The sequence below is a fragment of the Sitophilus oryzae genome, unplaced genomic scaffold (genome assembly GCF_002938485.1).
Source record: "Sitophilus oryzae breed Bouriz unplaced genomic scaffold, Soryzae_2.0 scaffold_1234_pilon_pilon, whole genome shotgun sequence".
NCBI classification, from domain to species: Eukaryota; Metazoa; Arthropoda; class Insecta; order Coleoptera; family Curculionidae; genus Sitophilus; species Sitophilus oryzae.
The window spans coordinates 296,081-317,591 of NW_022145876.1; the positions used below are offsets into that span (position 1 = coordinate 296,081).

Sequence of the window (21,511 nt, forward strand, 5' to 3'; positions counted from 1 at the left end):
TGGAACTTTATTTTTTACAATTAGTTACTCATTTTACTACAGCTGTAATAGATTATATTTAGCTTAGATATGTTATTTTCATTTCAGTATAGTTTATTTGTTTCTACACACATCTTCCTACACACGTAAAGCCCGGCATCACTGTATGCTGCTTTTTATTTTATCTCTCAGACGAATATTATAAATTATATTAAGAATATTTAGACGCGTTTGTACTTGACAAAATGGCGAATGAAATATAATAATATATGTATGTTTATATTAATATTTTTACTCAGAGAAATGAGTAAACGAATAGCGACAAAGGTGATGACTGATTGTTCTTATTACTTTTCCTTTATACTTTTTGTACATTTGGCATCTTTTATGATAATGCCATGACTCAAACTAAAAAAACCTAGACCCAGTGTTCTGAGGTAATGCTAAATTTTTAAATTTTTTTTAAAAATATATTTTATTTAATTTTCAAACTTTAATAACTCGGTTGGGCTTATTTGAAACACGGTAAAGAGAATATATTATGTTTCTTTTATTGAGATCTACCAGTCGTGAAAATATTTGCACTTATAAGTCACCTTGTATAAAAAAAATTTCAAACCGAACAAACAACAGATGTTTATTAAAATTATAAGTGTTTCAGAGAAAGACATCTTACAATAGTTAATTTACAAACTGGTGTTTATGTTTAAAAGCAACTGACGATTATACTGATGATGCCAATTGATTAGTTAGTTATGGAGTCTAAGAATCTTACGTCACTTTAGTTAGAAGATTAACCATTTAAATTTTGTCAGTCCAATCTATTTTTAAGCTCTGATCGGGACTGGCCGGCCCACCGGTCCGGCCCATCTTTCCACCGGCCCACCGTGAATTTTTCCGTTTTCCCATATGGCCCATCCATCCCTGTATATACTTTATTTTAAGTCTATGACGCGCCTTTATTCATATCTTTCGTTGGTAAGCGGTCTATGAATTAAGAAATTGATGCTCCATATACTCCATATGACAAACATCATGTTTTTTTTATAAACTCCTTTGAATAAGAAGACTAAGAAAGGAGCATATCAAAAATCTTAGGTACACCGCGATGGGCCTCAAATATGGCCGACTTAAATTCGGGTTTATCAGTGTCGTTCTAATTTTGTTTAAAAAATGTAAAACTATGATGTAGGGTAGACGTGGGGTAGACTCAATAATTTGTGGTTTTATTTTACGTTGTGAATAAATGTTGGTAGTTATTAAAATTGTTATAAAAATATATAATTCTAATAAAAATAGATAAGTTATAATAAGTATTTATTAACACAAACATCCGATACGCTACTTATTAACACAAACATCCGATACGCTACTGAAGCAGGTAAGTCAAATTAACGTATCTAAATTCTTTGACATCTAATCTTTGACAAGTAATAACAAAAGCTAAAAATGCAAGAAAAATATATAATTTATTAATTTAAGTGAATTTCCTAAATAATCGGTTTACTACACGTATGTATATTATATAGTCACTTACTAGCGAAAAGTTGTTTCACTCAATTTTTGCCGAGATCTACCGCACGCTAAACAACCAACTATTTTAGAGTCTTTTTCGATAAATCGCGATAGTGTCACTGTTAATTTATGTTCTGCCACAATTTCCATCTAGATTTACTACCTTTATACAACTATCAGTAGTAGAATAAATAATAAATAACATAAAATAAGCTCCGTAAAGACTGACAAATCCACAAAATTTCAAATCAAATTCAAATGTGTCAAATGAATCGTCAAACAGAACTGTCAAGGATCCCCACCCTAGAGAGCTTTTATGGTGGCTTTTCCGCCCACCATGCATGAATACACGGATAGCATTATGCTCCTTCGTTAGTCTTCTTATTCAAAGATAAACTCCAATCATGATAAAATAACAGCACCTACCACGATCATCATCGCCGAAAAAACAAGAAATCTACCCTTGCGCGTTCAGCTTTCCGCCCATGGGCGAAGAGCGGCAAAATCGCAGGAGCCGACGCTCGGCACCAGTCGCGCGTCGAATTCCGACGACAATCGCAGCAGCCTTTGGCAGCGTCGATTGCCAACCCGCGAGCCGCCTCTCGGAAACTTTACCAAGTTTTTACCGACGCGAAATATTTTGAATTTTCTGCGTAAAGTATTGGACGTTTGTGCGTTTGCTTTCACGTGGATTTGACATTAAAATACGAAGAAAAAGACAATTATAAAAACTATTTATTAGTTGTTTTGTTTATAAGGACCGAGAAACTTGACAGTGCGTTTGTGTTTTTTTGATTGTTTATCGAAAGTGACACATATGTGACATAGTTTTCGGTGGTTTGGTGATAGTGATAATACATATTTTTGGTAGTTTTTGAACGAGATACTTGAAAGAAAATAATCAAAAAACATGATTGGAGCTAGATTATTGTTAGGATTCTTCATTTCGGAGTTTCTTTTAAAAGGTAAGGTGCATTTTTTACATATTTTATTAGACGAAAACGGGTATATAAATTTAAATCAGTTGGAGCCTAAAAGTTCAAAGTATTTATTCCAATTTATTATTAAATATTTACCCAATTCTAAATATTTATATTTATGAAAACTTTTATATTTTGATATTTTATTTTTTGGGTAGCATTTTAAAATTATTTTTGAAATACTTATTCAGGTTGTTCGAAAAATCCCCCCAAAAAAATTTCTAAACACTGTGTAAAATATTAATTTAAAATTAGTCGTTAGGATTAAAATCAAGGTAAATTTTATTAATGTTTATTTTATCGATATTTCTCTATTTTTGAAATATGTACTTTCAATTTTCTAGAAGTAGAATACAGTACGTACTATATTAATGTTAGTACTATTTCAATGTTATAGTATACCAGTATGTCCCCGGATTGTTTTTGCAAAAGGAAAAGCTTTTATTAGCAACATTTTGAGAAAATTGCAATTTTTATAAAAAAATTATGCTTGTTTTAAATTTGGTTCTTAATTTCGTTTTTATATTTTCAAATTTCCATACTGTTTTAGGGTGGCTGCAACGACGTCCCGCAATCCTGCTGTTAAAATATTACAATTGGTTTTTATATACAAAAACCAATTGTAATGTTCTAACAGCAGGATTACGAGGCGTCGCACAGTGTAGCGCTCTATGGACAAAAACCAGTTAAAGCCTGTTTTGCATTTATACAAATATTATTATTTATCGCCTTAGGAAGGCCTATAATCACCAAAAAATATATGAAAAAAAATGATACATGAGCAGCAATGCAAATACCAAAAATTGAATATCAGTATTTTTATTATAGTGGAATTGTGTTTAAGTGACCGCATTTTTCAATTAAATTGGGGTGAATATTGTGTAGATGAAAAGAATATTTCCTAGCTGCACAAAATGGAGAAAAACACTTATAGTAAGTACATTCTTTTTCCATATTAGTTGTTGTTAAATTCGATCATTGTTTTTATATACATGGCCATTACAAAAAGTCAAATCGAGTCTGAATGAAAATTAGTAGTGTAATTTTATTTAAGGTTTTAAAAAAATGGTATAAAATGGTAGACGAGATTTTTCGTGTAATATTGTCCCAAGTATTGTACCATTATTTCAGTTTCTGCGGAAAACTGCGATATTTTAAGTTTTCGATTTTTTTTAGAAGAAGAAAGTCGTTTCCAGGTGAGAAAGTTCTTGAAGTTTTTTCGTTTTTTCGTTTCTTGTTGAACTTAAATTATTGCCCTTTATGATTTTAATTTAATTGTTTTAATTTTCAAACTGAGATTGCCATAATATTATCTGTGACTGAATAATTGTGACAGAAATAACTTTTTAACCTTTTTTGAAAAAAAAATTAATCTTTTAATTTGTTTTGTGATTGTATTTTATATTTTTTGACATATGTATGACTATTGGAATTTGTTTATTATTCTGCCTGTATATTTTAGCTTTCTTGGGCCTGAAGATGGGAATTGTTAGTACCGAAACATGTCGCCCCCTTCTCTTTATGAAGCAAATTAAATCTAAATAAACATCTTAAAAGATTGTGAGTATTTTGTCCCCTGCCCCTCGTCAGAGGTTTTACTTTGATATGTACTCACACTGGGTTGGAGAACGTTTTGTTTTTAATTTGTTATTTACTAATAATGAGAAATAATTACCCTTTGGGCTGCAAAAGATTTTTTCCATAAAAATTATAATTAATTTTTTTTTTGCAAAAAATATTTTTAGTTTATTTTTATATCATAAAAATTAGTTTAAAATATAAAATATTATGTTATCTTTTATTAGTAATGTAAGTAAATACATTTTCTGGCGGTGAAAATCGAGTTTTCCCTTTTTGTCCGCTTTCCCATATACTTCAAAACACTGTGACGTCGGCGTCGTTGCAGCCACCCTTAATTCCATAACAGTAGTGGTTAAAAAAAAAAAAAAAACAACAACTTTATTGTACAAAAAGCCAAAACAGCTTCATCGAAAAAGCAAAACAAAAAAAGCACAAAAACAAATATATAAATAATACAAAAAATGTCATACAATACAAATCAATTCAAAAAAAAAATTACGTCATAAAATTACAAATAAAACATATATGGACATTGCAGAACACAGGCGTATCTAGAAAATTTTACAAAAGGGAAACTGTAAATGGATAAAATCATGTTATAATAACATAAAATCAAGAGTTATAAAATATTAAATACTAGACCTTTAACCAGTGTGTGAGATGATCAAAATATTAAAATTAAAGTTCTAAATTGTTCATGATTAAACATCAACAAAAAAGTCGTTTACCGCATATAGGTTCTCTCCAGTAAATGGTTATTAAATCGTGTACTTGTAAAACACTGATGACACACATCACAAGTACATGCGAGAGGTAGCAGACGCTCTATATAGAGTATGGCACTGTAAGAAGAAGTGGTTAAATCGACTGCAGGATGCAGTTGATGGGACTACAAATCTAGTTTAAGAATGTGGTCGAGATGTAGTCGAATGAACTGCAAAAGTTGATTCAACTTGATAGCAAATTGTGGTTGATTAAACAGTAAATATGTGGTCCATGTACGTGGGCCCTTAGGATTTTTAGGGCTTTAACCGTGCATGCTTCAACCAGTGAACAGCCAAGGGAAACATTTGAATCGTATTTTCATATTTATTTACTCTTCTCTAAGATGGCATAGAAATTTGGAAAAATATAAACGGGATTAGTTATTACCATAACGTAATCATTGCAGAATAAGTAAATTCTTTTTATAAAGAATACATTTTTTTTAAATGTTAATAATAAAATAGTTCTCCTTCTTGAAAAGGCAACCTGGAAATGTTTTTGGATTTGTTCTGCTGCCTTTTTAAAGCAGTATTTCTTAGAATTTTATTGATTCTTTTAAACGTTATAACGTTTAAACTAGGGAATGCAATCCCGCACCAAAATCTCAATCCCGCAAACCCGCGGGATTAAAGCAATCAATCCCGCGGATTCGCAAAAATTGCGGGATTGTAAACAATAAATGCTCTCCTTTTCTCTCTCCGATTTTAGGATGCGGTTTGGACCAGGTTTTAGACGCATTTGGTCAAGAATTTTTTTTACCGAAAATTTACAGTTTTTGAAAAATCGAAATTTTAACTATGTACGACTAACCTGTATTGAAATTAGAAAAAAACAATTTGGTGTTTTTTTTAAATTTTTTGTTTTAAGGAAATTACGATTTTTTTTTGAAAAATATGCATTTATAGTCATACATTTGGTCCTAAATGGTATAAAAGGAATTGTACATTTTGCATAGGCCCACAATATATTGATATAGCGTGTATCTTAAACTATCTGTACAGAAATTTGGACCGATGTATAGAGGGTGTTTAAAAAATATATTTAATATTAAATAAACTTAAATTTTAGTATAATTTATCTACTTATTTTATAAATAAAAATATTATTCTGATGTTGAAGTTTTTTTTAACTTGTGTTAGTTATCTGCTTTCAGATACACTCTACATATATCAATAATTTTTTGGCATATGCAGAATGTACAAACCTTTTTGTACCATTTAGGACCATCGTATAAAAAACGTCGTATTTTCCTTAAAACAAAAAAAATATTAAACCGATGATTTTTTTCTAATTTTAATACAGATTAATCGTACTTGGTAAAAATTTCGATTTTTTAAAAATTAAATTTGCGGTAAAAAAGATTCTTGGTCAAATTTTCACTCGTATAAAACACCCTGTATACGAGAATTCGCTAAATATATTTTCATACTTTCGAAAACCATATAGTATTTTAATCATAATAGATGCATCTAAAACTTGGTCCAAACCGCATCCCAAAATCTTTTTTAGTTCAAGAGATATTCAACTTTAAATTTACCCTAAAATTTTGCTTGTCCCGATAATTATGTCCGGCAGTTTATTTGACGTAATTGTTACTAGTTAAACGCTTTTCTTCACTTAGGCACGCCAGAAAGAAATCTAACAATTAACCTGTTTGTTTCACTTATTTTTAATGGCCAAGCCGTAAGGGGAATACCCTGGTGTCGATCCCGCAGATCCCGCACGGTAAATTCCGCATTGATTCACGCACGGTGATTCCAGCATTTGCGGGATTGCATTCCCTAGTTTAAACGTTCGACGATGTATCGTCGACTTAAAAAAAACATTTATTGAGTCATTTCCAGTCATTTATTAATATGACAGAAAAACAAAAAAATAATATATACAGGGTGTCTCAGAAATAAGTACAAGTATTTTAAGGGGTGGTAGATTTCGATAAAAGAAACATATTTCCTCTTTATCATTTTTCAAATAAGTCTAAAATAACGGAGTTATTTTGCTTCGAAAATTTCCAAAAAATCGTTTTTTGCTAAAATTTTGAGAACCACTCGATCTTTTCTAGATTTTCTTTATTGTAAATTTAATCTACTACCTATGTTGCCATATTATCAAGAAATTATGTTTTTTGACTAAAAACTAAAAAAATTCTAAAACTTTTTAAAAAATTCCAAATTTTAAAAATTTTCTTTTGCGAAAAAACCCTCATAGTTGTGTTTCTGGGGTTGAACTATACTACCAGTTAAAATATTTGCATTTATTTCTGGGACACCCTGTATAAGTAAAAGGTTACCAAACATAAAATCATTCTCATCCAGAATCTTATATTACAATAATTCAACAGAATTCAGGACAAAGTTAAAATTAAATTAAATATTATTTTCAACATCTGAACATCTGAAATAAACGGAATCCTTATTCATTCCTATTTCATCGATATTCGGTTTTCCAAAAAATAAGTTCTATTATTGACATTGATTATTCAGATTTTATCTGTTGAAATATTCATTGACTACCCTAGCAATTATTTGTAATATTATTGTCCTATCGATCTATAAACTAAAAAGGTACTCATTATATTTTCTATGAATTATTAAATACCTATGATCGATATTTAAATTATTTATTAATCCAAACTTCAGAGTTCAAAAATCTTATAAAACTTATAACCGAGTTTGTTATTATTTGTATTACGTTTTTATGCAAACAATTGCCAAGTTTCACGTAAGTTAAGAGACGTTAGACGATACGAGCGGATGGACGGGTGACCGTCTGGAAACTCTATCGTACTGTTATTCCATGGCAAGAATGTAATTTATTGACACACACTGCTCATTGGCGCCGGTTTGAGACCGGATGAGATTGGATATCTCGTGAGCAGTCAGTGGCGCATCTAGAGATTGAGTCTGGGAGGGGTAGTGTGAATATTCAAGAAAGTACTGAATTTGAATTAAATTTTTGCTGGAAAGTATTGTAACGGTAGAAAAAAGCTACTTGGATTGGTTTGGATATTCTGTTTTAATTTGTATTATTAACTTTTTTGTAACAATTTTATTTCATACCAAATTTTATCTTATTAATTAATTTCTTTCTGGGAGGAGTAATTGTATAGGGCTGGTTTCTCTCTACAATTTCCTGTTTCACAATGTACTGTTTGTGTCCGGGAAGGGTTCATAGTTTCATAGTTGTCGATTTTCGAAAGAAATCCGTACATGTATATTATTTCATATATTTTTCATTTTATTGATTTTATGGAAAGCACTGTTCATTAAAATGTTGTATCCTATGTTATAGGGCTCATTTCTCTCTACAATTTCCTGTCTCACAACGTACCGTTTGTGTCCGGGAAGGGATCATAATTTCATCGTTGTCGATTTTCGAAAGAAATCAGAACATGTATATTATTTCGTATATTTTTGATTTTATTGATTTTATGGAAACAACTGTTTATTAAAATGTTGTATCCTATGTTATAGGGATTGTTTCTCTCTACAATTTCCTGTTTCACAATGTACCGTTTGTGTCGGGGAAGGGATCATAGTTTCATTGTTGTCGATTTTCGAAAGAAATCAGTACATGTATATTATTTCGTATATTTTTCATTTTATTGATTTTATGGAAAGAACTGTTCATTAAAATGTTGTATCCTACGTTATAGGGCTTGCTTCTCTCTACAATTTCCTGTCTCACAATGTACCGTTTGTGTCCGGGAAGGGTTCATAGTTTCATCGTTGTCGATTTTCGAAAGAAATCAGTACATGAATATTATTTCGTATATTTTCATTTTATTGATTTTATGGAAAACACTGTTCATTAAAATGTTGTATCCTACGTTATAGGGCTTGTTTCTCTCTACAATTTCCTGTCTCACAATGTACCGTTTGTGTCCGGGAAGGGTTCATAGTTTCATTGTTGTCGATTTTCGAAAGAAATCAGTACATGAATATTATTTCGTATATTTTCATTTTATTGATTTTATGGAAAGCACTGTTCATTAAAATGTTGTATCCTATGTTATAGGGCTCGTTTCTCTCTACAATTTCCTGTTTCACAATGTCCGGGAAGAGTTCATAGTTTCATAGTTGTCGATTTTCGAAAGTAATAATTAAAATAAATTAATTTCTTTCTGGGAGGGGTAATTACCCCCATTATCCCTCCCGTATATGCGCCTCTGTGAGCAGTAATGGGCAAACACCCGGTATATTAAAATTTGGGTAAATAGCCAAGGTCTTGTACCCGGTATATCCCCAGTGAGTAAATACGGGGTATATTTTATGTGTGTAAATACTTTTATACCCCGTACATGCTCAAGTATATTTACTTTGTTAATTTAAGGTACAATAACAAATTTTAACAACAATTTATTGTTAAGAGTCTATTACGCTGTACTGTTTGGGTTGCTCTCAGGGGTCGAGTAAAGCGAGTGTGTGGCCGAAGGAAATATATATTATATTTCAGAAATCTGTCTAAGGCTTAGCCCGATCCTGTCGTGTTAAGCCACACCCAAAATTCCAAATACACGTGTTTTGTTTAAGGCTTGATTAAAGTTTGCAGAGCTTCAGTATTTGCCATAAAATAGCGAGCAATTTGTTACAAAATCATATAAATTATATATCACTGTAATCACAAAACGGAAGTTTAAATTATGTCTTTATTTTCGAGAAAATTGCGTCTAAACATAAGGAATATTTTGTTGATGTTTGACCATTAAAATATTAAAAATAAAGAAGTTGTCTAAAAATGTGCTACAATACGGGTATAGTATAATTCTTTATCTTTAATTTCCTTCTTCATTTGTGTAAAAATACCTAGACAGTTTTACATAAAACGTTAAATGCCTACTTTTTCGAACTAGTGAAATGGACTCTTTTTTTCCATAACAAGGGGCCGTCCTCTGCCGGAAACACTGCGACCTGTGAGGCCTATTATTGTGTTTATCACCTTCTATACCTGCACCCATTCTCCTATCCCTGTGCCCTGCACTAGCTTATACAGGTCCTTGATAGGATGGGAGTATAGTTTCTCCGGTTCTAGCCTAGCTTTCTCAAATAAAAAGTGTCGCTTGCGATCCAGAGCCTCGCAATGTCATATTATGTGCTCCGCTGTTTCAGGATCTTTATCGCAGAGTCTGCAGCAAAGACTTCCTTGATACAGGTTGAGCTTGTTCAGGTAACACTTGACAGCCATGTGTCCTGTCAAGAGGCCTATTGTAATCCGCACTTTATTCCTGCTAAGCATGAGCAGTTCTTTTGCTGTTTTAGAGCCACATCCTTGGATAAAAGCCTTGCTGTGCCTGTGCTCCTGTCTCTTTCTCCAATGGACATTGTGCTTTTCCCTGATCCAGAGTTTTAGTGCACTACGTGCCATACATTTGGGTATTCCCAGTACTGGCTCTGGACCAAGATAGGATGCCGATGATCCCTGCCTAGCTAGCTCATCGGCTTTTTCGTTGCTTTGGATGCCGCTGTGGCTCGGCACGCAGAATAATTTAATTCTGTTCCTTCGTGCCAGAGCTTCCAGTTCACCCAGGCAGTCCCAGACGAGTCTCGACGATACATTTGGGTTCATAAGCGCCCCAAGTGCCGCACGACTGTCTGAGCATATATTGATGAGCTTACCTGAATAAGCTATTTTATTGTTTTCTCTCGCACTAGAATGGCGAAGATTTCTGTCTGGAATACGGTTGAGTGTTTACCCAAGGAAAAGGATAAGCTTGCCCTTGGTCTTTCCCCAAATACTCCAGCTCCTGTTCATTCAGCGGTCTTTGACCCGTCTGTATACTAGGTTAGTCCATCCTGAAGGAATGTTATGTCTGTCCACATTCCTCGATCCATTTTGTTCACCTCGAATGGTTTGTGGTAGTGATAAAGAGGGGTCATTTGGTCCGATCTCATTTGGAGTAGAGATCCTCCGATAGAATCTCCCATCTTTAAGTGTCCTGTTTCTGTCCTATTTCCCAGAGACAGGACACTTTGTTGTCGATAGGGTCCCATTCTTGCCTCCGCCTGGATCACTCTGTGAAGAGGCGGAAGGTCCAGAAGCGCCTCCATTGATGCAGTGGGCGTTGATATCATTGCCCCTGTTATGCTCAGACAAGCAAGTCTTTGCACCTTACTAAGGCTGAGCATTGTTGTTTGTTGCATTACCTTAGGCCACCATACCAAGGATGCATATGTTACTGAAGGCCTCACCACTCCAGTGTACAGCCAGTGCACCATCTGTGGTCTGAAGCTCAGATTTTTCCATGAAGTCGTCCATGACTACCTACCTACCTACGTATCCATGACTACCGCTAGTGTAGTCACCGCCCTCCTTGTGACATTTTCCAAATGTCGGTTCCAGGTCAGTTTGGTATCCAGCATGATTCCTAGATACTTGACCTCCCCCGAGAGAGGAATCTCATCACCGCAGAGTCTTAGAGGTCCTAGTCCCTCCAAAATTCTTCGTTTGGTGAAGGGGATTATTACGGTCTTTGTAGGACTAATATTCAGTCCCTCCCGTGCCACCCATGATTCCACAATCTTCAGGGCATTGGACTCTTAAATTCAACTTTAAAGCAACATCTAGGAAGAAATAGCCACAAAACCACCAATTAGTCAAAGAATGCACAGAAAAGTACGCAATAGTCAATAAATTCTATCAATAACACGACAGCACAACAATTTAGGTAAATACCCTAATTTTATAAGGGGATTCCCCGACCACCGCACAGTAAATACCCGGTATAATACCAGTGTATATCAGAAATATATCTACAATATTTCTCAATGGGTATATAACATAGACCTTCTGGGTATATACCAGATATATTCCCAAATTTTACTTATTAGTCCAAGAAAATAGGCCTTCAAATACGAAGTTTTGGTAAAAACTTGAATTTTTGATATGAGTTACTTTGAAAGATCGAAAAACGAGCTGTGAAAGATTTTTTAAATTCACCCCCGAGAAAGGGTAAAGGAGTTTGAAAAAAATGCTTCAATAAAAGCTGTGCTTTAGTTTCTAGCCACCCTATCTCGGTTAATTTTGATTTGAGTAAAAAAAGTATAGAGATAATTTATAAATTACAATGTTGGAATCAACATTCGGCACAGTTTTCGACAATGTTACACAATACACATAATTGGCAAGTGTGTCTACAACATGATGTGGTAAATATATTATGTGTGTCCAACGTTAGAAGGTGTTTGCCACATCGTGTGGGACCGGCTTTAAAATACCTAACTTATACTTTTTTGGAAAAAAAACTAATTATTATTTTTTCTTAAATTTTTAACGTTAAGGTTAACTCATTTAATATATTTAAATAGTGTTTTAATAATTTTCTTTCTTTAATATCGTACATAAAGCATTTGGAAATTCGTTCTGCCCTTATTATTATTCTTTTGATAAGTCATAATAAGGTTCTGATCGATATTTAAATAATATAATAATCTTAATCTTACTTTTTCCTAAAAAAAAACTCATAATAATTTTATACAAATTACCTATAATCAACCCTATAATGCTTAACCACTAAGTAGGTATTCAACTATCTGTAGTTCTTAAGGTACTTATAAATCATTAAATAAGTTCGACATTTTCGACATATTTGATCGATAAAAAATAAAAGTTTAGTGATGCAAATAACTGTTTCAATGTTTTATGAACAATAAATCTTAAGTTTAACTTCATTAATTTTTATTGATTATGATATTAAATATTTAGTTAAAATAATTGAAATGTTATGTTTTAAGTTAGAATAACATTAAATTAATGTTTTATATTTGGAATTAATAAATTTAGGTATATTAAAACAACATTTTAACTGTTTCAGTTCATAATATTTATAATAGTCATATTAAAAAAATATACATTTTAAGTTAACTAAAACAGAGAGATGGGACCTTCAAATGTTTTATTTATGTACACTAGATGCATATGAATCTACTTAAATTGTTATGACGTAATTGGTGGAAAAAACATTATTGTGCGTTAAAAATATGTAAGTTTAATTTCCTCATTTAAGTTGTCACTCATAGGTTTGTTCCAACCCGCCGCAGAACCGTACCCGAACGATCATGCTCGTGCGCAGTAATTCAAATGTGTTCCAACCAAGATTTGACGGTTATCGGACGATCCTATTTCCGTACCAACCTACCTTGGGATCATTTAATTATGATTTCAGAACGGTAATTTCGGTACATGGTTTCAAATTGAGAACTGTTTGGGTTGACTTGCGCATTAAAGCATATTAGCACGGATTATCGATTTTTAACAGCTGATTCTGGTCCGGCGTCCGGCTGATTTTGGTTGTTTTTTACGAATTCGAATACGTGTGCGTTATACTTTTGCTTGTGAGTTTGTGTGGAGTAAATCGTTCGGAAATTTTAAACTGTAACTTTCATAATTATCTATAGATAATAATTAAGGATGAGTGACGATGGTATGACTAATTTCTTTACCTCCACTTCAGATAGTGACAATTTGGAGTTGCTGCCTAGTGAAAGGGTGAAAAATGAACAATATTTAGGTAAGCGTTTTGAAACAACACTTACCAACAATTACTAGATTCTGATTCTCGATCTCAAGAATAATAACTAATATTATTGCAAATTGCAAACAAAAATAATAGGGTTATGTTATGAAATTCTTGAAACAAAAACAAAAACCGATCGATACACGCACGCTTGACACTTTTGACAGTCCCGAAAACAATCCACAAAGCGTTCCAACGTTGATACTTTTTGCACCGTCACGAAACTATTCGTCCGCGCATGCTAACAAAGTGCAAGAAAACCGATTCGAGTACGATTTCGAAACGATCCCGAAATGCTGGTTGGAACAAACCTAATATAAAGTGACTGTTTTAAAGATTTAGGGAAAATATAAGTAATAAGAAGATAAGAACAAAATGTCATTTTAATATACGTTATTTTGTGTCAATTGATATAGCGGTAAATGAAAAAAAATCTCCTTTTAGTGCCTCAAGATCGAGAAAAAAACGGCGTCACGTTGACTTTGAAATGACAATAAATGACGTTCACCGTATAATTTTACACATAAAATGACAATGATCTTCATTTTCAAGCTGGATTACTTTTACACACTGGACGCGCGTTTCGCTACTGGCTACTGGCTAAACTTTTTCAAAAGTTGTGTGGCGAAGTACCCAAAATCCTTTATTCTAAAAAATTAACCCGCTACAAAAAGTTATAGATATTATTTTTCTTTATTATTATTAAAATTTATAGAAATCAAAAATGATATTTTTTACTTGTAAAAGAAAGATTACAGACAAAAATAGATCAGACATCGACCCAGGACAGTAACCAAAATACATAAAATGAAATAAATTCTTATAGATCATCTCGGTCTAAGTCTGGATATCCGTTTGACAATGCAAAAGGGACAAAAATAAGGGTAGTACACTGATAAGGGGATTTACCCCGCTTTTCAGTCTTTGAGCAGAGATCTAAAGAACGAACGATATACATTATTATTCCTTTTACCATATTTTCTTCTATTTTTTGATAAATCGAATACCTTTTTATACGATATTTATTAGATACTTACAAATTTAGGTTTTAGCGTGTAAGTTTTTAATGAACGATGCAATTATAGTTATTTATGTAGGTATTAAGGAAAATTATAACGGTATTAATTACTGAGGGCCAAGTTTCTGTCCCGAGGGCCTATGGCCCGAGGGACAATAATTGCTCGTGGTTATTAACACTTTATAACTCCCATGGTACATATAGATATTCTTATTGAATTTCGTATATTTTGTTCCATTATAAAAAAAATAACTATATAAAAAATAAATAGTGCCCGGTAGCGTAGAGGTACAGGCTCTCGTCTACCAATCTCAAGGTGTGGGTTCGATTCCCACACCCGGCATTTCATCAGCCGACTATTTTTATTAAAATAAAAATAGTTTGAGTACCTAGGTCGACTAAGCCTTAAATGAGTACTTGGGATTCACAATCCTGAGGTAATAATAGGCGGTTGAAGCGTAGTGCTAGCCACATTACCTTCCTTGTATACCGAACGGCTCTAGTATAGCAAGCTGTGCCTTGCTACTCCCAAGGCGTTAAACGCTATATACGGGAGCTATTATTATTATTATATAAAAAAAATAAAACAGTGACTAACTAGCGGTTACCGTCGTTTATCGGTTTATGATCCATGGTATTTATCCACATGGTCAAAATATACGCAAAGTTATTTAAAAAATCGTCTAATTATTCCTTATTTCTGGTTATGGTAAAGTAACATTTATACAGGGTGGGTCAAATTCGACACTTTTAAATGGAAACACCATTTTCTATATCGTTCACACCATTCACACCATTTTCTATATATGCAACACCTTGTACTGTAATCTGTAGCAAAGTTAAGTTTACGAATCTGGTTTTGTTTTCCTAGTTTTAATTGTCCAAATCCCTGCATAATAAATACTAGTTGAATGGATTTATATCAAACCATGTTGGGTGCTAATGAAACTATCGTTTACAGATTTCTCTTAAGAACAATAAAGGAACATTGCTTTTAAAAAATGTCTGGCGACCATACTTTTGTTGACATCGGGTCAATTAATAATTTTCCCAGTCAGCTCGATATATTGATAATGTTACCAGTATTACTCATCAAGCAATACTACTCTTAAATTAATCAATTAACCGTAAACCAACATATCACGTACAATTTTATATACTAATTCATTATAATAAAATTAAATCATAAAAATATTGTAATTATATTCCTGCATTTTAAGTCAAAAAAGTTTTCTTCTTAAATATCTACATACTATACATATTATAAACGCGTCAACGCGTGTTCAAATATTAATTTTGTGGAATATATATGGAATATATAACGAGATGTAATTAATTAACGAAATATCATCGTAACAACAGATATTTTAGAAACGTTTAAGTTTACTTATTTCACTGAGATTTATGAAAAAAAAGTCCTTTGCCTTGGGTACAGATACCGCCACGTTTTGGAAATAGCTCAAAACGAAACAAAATTGAACGAGGCAACAAGAAGCGCAAAAAAAACACGCCCTCTTCACGAGTAGTTTTCAGGCGCTTTTAAGAATCGAAAGTAGGTCGAGGAAAACCGAAGTGGGTCAAAACAACTGGAAATAAACCGAAATGCGATAAAATTAGGCGAAGAGACGCGACCTTGACCTGATTCGAAGAGTTTTCCGCATACTGTAGAGGCTGTTTAAAACGACAGAAATGTTGAATTTATTAATCTTACATTAAAATGGAGGAAATATTAAAAATAAGCTGAAGAAGCATGACAAGCGTTTCAATAGTTCATTCAACAAATAAAAGAGAATCCATTTACCAAAAGGAATATAAATAATGCCTTCAGTGGCTGAGACAGAAACATATTTTAGCAGGGGATGTCGATGTGTATGTGTGACCATATTTGTGACACCTTGTGTGTGCAGTAGTAGTATTTGTGACATACGTCTCAATTATGGTATACATACACGCGTATACCACAATTTTCTGATAGCAAATTCGATATCCTCGGGTCAAAATTAGTCTGGTCGGCTAGATCCGAAAAATTACGTGTGTAAGTTTCCACAAATCATAATATTTATTGGTATCACACACTTTCAGAATTGTGGTAACCTAAAGTTCGCTGTATCGCAGCGCCATCTACATTTTTATACACACTCATATTTGTGGTAAATCCGGCGTTTAGATGCGTATATTCCCGAAACGTACCGATTCAGAATACACACCATATTTAATTTCTATTCTTTTATGTTTTCTGTTGCGTTCCAAATTTTTAAGAAATATTTGGGAATGTACAGGGTGGCGCCTCTCATACGCCGCGGAGGCTCTAAGGAGAACGACAGTTTGTATTGAAATGAAATTTTGTGAGCATATGTAGTTTAATTCAGAGCACTTTTTAAAAATATAGAGGGTATAATACACTTCTACAGGGTGTCCCCAAAAAAAGTTACATATCAAAGTTGTATTTTTTGTAATGTATTATATATGTATGTACCCTATATATTAATCGATTTTCGGATTCTGGGAGAAAAATAAAGGTGAGTTTTATAAGAAAAGTATATGACTAAAATGTAAGGTTTTTGACATATTTAACATTTTCTAGAAATAAAGAACAATTTTAAATTACAATAAAAGCTACCTAAATTAGAATTTACCTGGTATAGCCTAATATATAGTTAAATTAACTATTGTACTTTAAATCAAATTAAAACTTGATCCAAAAAGTTATACAAGGTGAGACAAAATTAATATTGAACACTGGTCACCTTTAAAAGAATGTTACTCTTCTATTTTAAATGGAACACCCAATGTATTATTCAGATATTCAATGGAGAATTCATGTCTCTTCAAAATACTATTAAGGTTGCCTACCCCTCAAACAAAGATTTTCCTAGATATTTTCATTTACATGATTTGATCTAAGAAGATCTTTATTATTTAGGTGTAAAATAGCCACCTAGATAAAATCTAGGTGGCTCTGATATGTCTGACGTTACTTCAACATAGCTGTCTAATTAATCAAACTTTAACAACTAGTTATCATTTTGTGTCAGTTAAAACAAAAAAATTTCTCAGAAATTTGCCGAAAATGCAAACTTATCCTACATCAGAGAGAATTGATATAATTCTATTAGTTGGTGTTGTTAAGTTAGGTTGTATTTGCAGTGTGCATTCACCAATTAATATAATACTTAAATGTTTCTGATTTTATCAAGTCTGGTTTTTTTATGGGGATATGTTAAAGACAGTGTTTACAAAACTCGACCAACTATTTTCGACAACATGAGAGAAATCATTGTAGCTGCTCTTCTAGGCAGAACTCCACATATGCCTTTTTAAATGAAAAGATCCTTTTGAAAAGACAATTATTTTATGCAGTTAGTAGCATGCAAACAGGAAAGGAACCATTTTGAGCATTTGATTTCATTTTTGTCACATAATTATAGGTTTATGTCTAGTTTTAATTCTGTCATAATTAAAATATGTTTTAAACGTGTATCTTTTTATTACCGTTGAATATTTTACTCTACAATCTTTAATTTTGTTAAATTAACAAAAGGTAGTATCACACAGCCACCCTAGATTTCTTCAAATAATAAAGATTTACTGACGTAAAATCATAAAAAATAAACTTTCTAAGAAAATCTTTGTCTAAGGGGTTGGCAACCTTAATAATATTTTGAAGATATACAAATTCCCAACTGAACACCGGGAAAATATGCTGGATGTTCCTTTTAAAATAAAGGAGTAACTTGCTTTTAAAAGTGGCTAATGTTCCATATTAATTTGGTTTCACTGTATAACTTTTTCGAGTCAAATTTCAATTTGGTTTAACATACAATAGTTACTGTAAAAAATATCAGGCTATACAAGATCAACTAAAATTTTATGTAGCTGTTATCGAAATTTAAAATTCTTCGTTTTCAAAAAATGTGAAATATGTCAAAATCCTTAGATTCTTTAATAAAACTCACATTTATTTTTTATTTGCTAGAATCCAAAAATCAATTAATATATAGGGTGTTCCGTTAGAAAAAACATAACTTTGATGCCAAAATCTCATTTCGATATAAACTACCGTTCTCCTTGGAGCTTCCGCGGCGTATGAGAGGAGCCATCCTGTATAAGGCAGATTTTCAATCATTTAGCTGCGCATGGACAAACACAAATGCATTTTTAAATGGACCACCCCGTATTTTGATATATTATGATTTTAATTAAAAATAAGTATTATTCATTTAACTTAATATTATGAATAATTGTACTGTTTTTAATTAGTTACATTTGAAAATTGACATTTTCAGATTTTGAAAAGCAGTTCATGTGACTTATGAAAGACTTTTAAATAATGATATAAGAACATAGACACAACCTGGTTTGGCTGTTAATATTTAATGGTATAGACAAATCTAAAAAATACTAAAAAAATATAATTTTCAAACATAAATAATTCAAAAGTAATTGAATCAGTGTATGGTACGTTAAATGAAAAATTACAAAAAAATTTGATTAGAATCAAATCAAAAATTTTTTTAGAATCAATATCTGCTATGAGTTTCTCCATTTAAAACAATTCAATTTTGATCGGTTTTATCTTGTCTTTCAGGTACTCCTTTGTATAAATATAAATGCGCCAAAAAAACTACATAATAAATCCTAGAATATTTAATAAAAATATATATAGGGTGTTTCTTAATGATATAATTGGGTTCACGAGGAAAATTATTGGTTAATTTTAAGAAAAAAACTTCACAGGAAACTAGTTCCTAAACCTATCAACTTGATAACTGAGATACAGAGTGGACAAGGTTACAGTAGGTCCCCGGATTGTCTTTACAAGAGGAGAAACTTTTTTATTATTGATATTTTGAGAAAAACGCATTCGTCATCAAAATTTTTGCTTGTTTTAAAATGGTTAATCCCGTTTATACTTTTCCAAATTTCCATACCGTTTTAGAGAAAATTAAAAAAAAAATGAAAATATGGTTGAATTTTTTGAAAGTCTTAAAAATCAAAACGCGTTTCTATGGTTTTCGTTCTTTGTTGTTATTGATAGAATTTTAATTAACGTCATATTTTTTGCGTTTTAAAATGATAAAGAAACACAAAATTTATTTAGTTGAATGCTACGGAAAGGATGATAATGGTTATCGGAAAATGTGATACCTTAACAATAGCAAAACATATGTCATTAACCAAAATTAATAATACCCATCTATCAAAGAATGAAATCTAAATTATATTACCATAAAAACTCGGTTTCATTTTTAGGGCTTAGAAAAAATCAACGATATTTTCATGTTTATCATTTTCAAACGGGATTAACCATTTTAGAACAAGCAAAAATTTTTATTAAGAATGCATTTTTCTCAAAATATTAATAATAAATATGTTTTTCCTCTTGTAAAGACAATCCGGAGACATACTGTATATTAGTTATATATTATTACCATAACATATTAAAATGTACCGAGAGGAAAATCCCGAACATATTCTAAATGATATGATAGTCGGTCGCTTAGGGTTACCAAACCGGGTGCCCGGTGCATATTTATCCCCGAAATACCGATATTAAATCCCAGGATTCCGAAAATGTCGAAAAATTTTAATGCCCAATCTAAAATGATTCGAGTTAGTCTTTCAAATATCATATTTTATTTATACTAACAGCGCTTTTAGATGGAGCGGAGCGTCCGCGCGTACCGTCCGCGTGTTCCACTAGTTCAAATGAACAGTTTTACATGGGTCGCGCGTATGCTCCGTCCGGATGAGATCGTCGACGGCTATCTTATCTTGAAAAAATATCCGTGCGGACGCTCCGCGCGTACGGTCGCGCTGAGTCCTGAAAGCGCTGTTACAGCGTTTTCAGATAGAGCGAAGCGTCCGCGCGTACCGTCCGCGAGTTCCATTACAGGGCTTTCAGATGGAGCGGAGCGTCCGCGCGGACCGTCCACCAGTTCCATGAATTTAAATGAACATAATTTCACATGGATCGCATATGTTCCATCGGGATGAGCTATCTTGAAAAAACATACGCGCGGACGGTCCGCTCCATCTGAAAGCGTTGTAAGTCGAACGTCAATATCTAAGTGTTATATTTCCGTGTTTGCTATATTATTTTTGCAACAAGAATTTTATTTTTTTTACTAACTACATATGGAAAATTACTTTGTTTATTCTATTTAAATGAAGCTCTTTCCTCATTTTCTTTTTGATATATTATGTAGCTGCATTTTTATTAAATATTTCTTTAGATTAAATTTCTCATTCTGATCCCCGCGATTCCAAGATTATAGGTTCTTATTCCGGGATTTTAAATAATTGGAAACCCTACTTACACTGAGTGAAAGTTTTTTTTATATCGTTAGTTGTATTGGCTAAATATTTGTGAACAATGGGTTAGAAATACCGTTTGATCGAAAAAGAAACGGCGTCATAGACGCCTGGGGAATGATAATAGTTGCTAGTTTCGGCGAGGTCAATCTCTAGACGCCAGTTTCTAAAAATTGACATAAAACTTATCAAAAATTCTCGAAAAAGTTCCTTAGAACTTATGACCGAGAAAAATCAAAGGTTTTTCTTGATTTAAGTAAAAACAATCTTCGGATTGTCACGGGGTTTCTAACAGGACACTGTCTCCTCAACGAACACCTCAGTAGGCTGAAACTGAGAAACAACGGCGAATGCAGATTTTGTGGGGAAAATGGGGAAACACCAGAACACCTTATCACTGAGTGCGCCGAGACGACGACCATTCGTGCCATGAACCTTGGCACGTCTGATGTCGAGGATGGAGAGCTGGCTCTGTGGAGCCAAGTCTCAGATACTGGCTTTTCTTAAAGCCCTGAGACTGTATGATGAGTTATAACTCGTTATAACTCAAGAAAGGGGAACACACAATAGATCTATAAGGTCGCGGTGATTAACTCCCTTTCTAAACATTCTACATTCTATCAAAATTAATACTAATTTTCTAACATCTAAAAAATGATTGAATGTTTCCAGACTCACAAATCTACTTCCAAAAGTATTTTTTTCTCGAATTTAAATTACATTATTAAAAAATAATTTTTACTAATATAGAAATAAATTACAACCTTCTTAAAGTCAATTGGCAGTAAGCGCCATGAAAAAATAAAGAATAGTACGGGCCAAGTAAATGGAGATCTAGGGCTTAAC

The 21,511-nt window shown here is 32.6% G+C and overlaps 1 long non-coding RNA gene across 1 annotated transcript in view; it reads left to right on the top strand.

Moving 5' to 3' along the window:
* Positions 1–2,046: 2,046 nt before the first annotated feature.
* Positions 2,047–21,511, top strand: part of LOC115874174 — a 126,896-nt gene continuing 107,431 nt past the window's right edge. The window contains exons 1-2 of the long non-coding RNA XR_004048784.1: positions 2,047–2,459; positions 3,303–3,407. This is a non-coding gene — a long non-coding RNA (uncharacterized LOC115874174). The remainder of the gene's footprint in view (positions 2,460–3,302; positions 3,408–21,511) is intronic.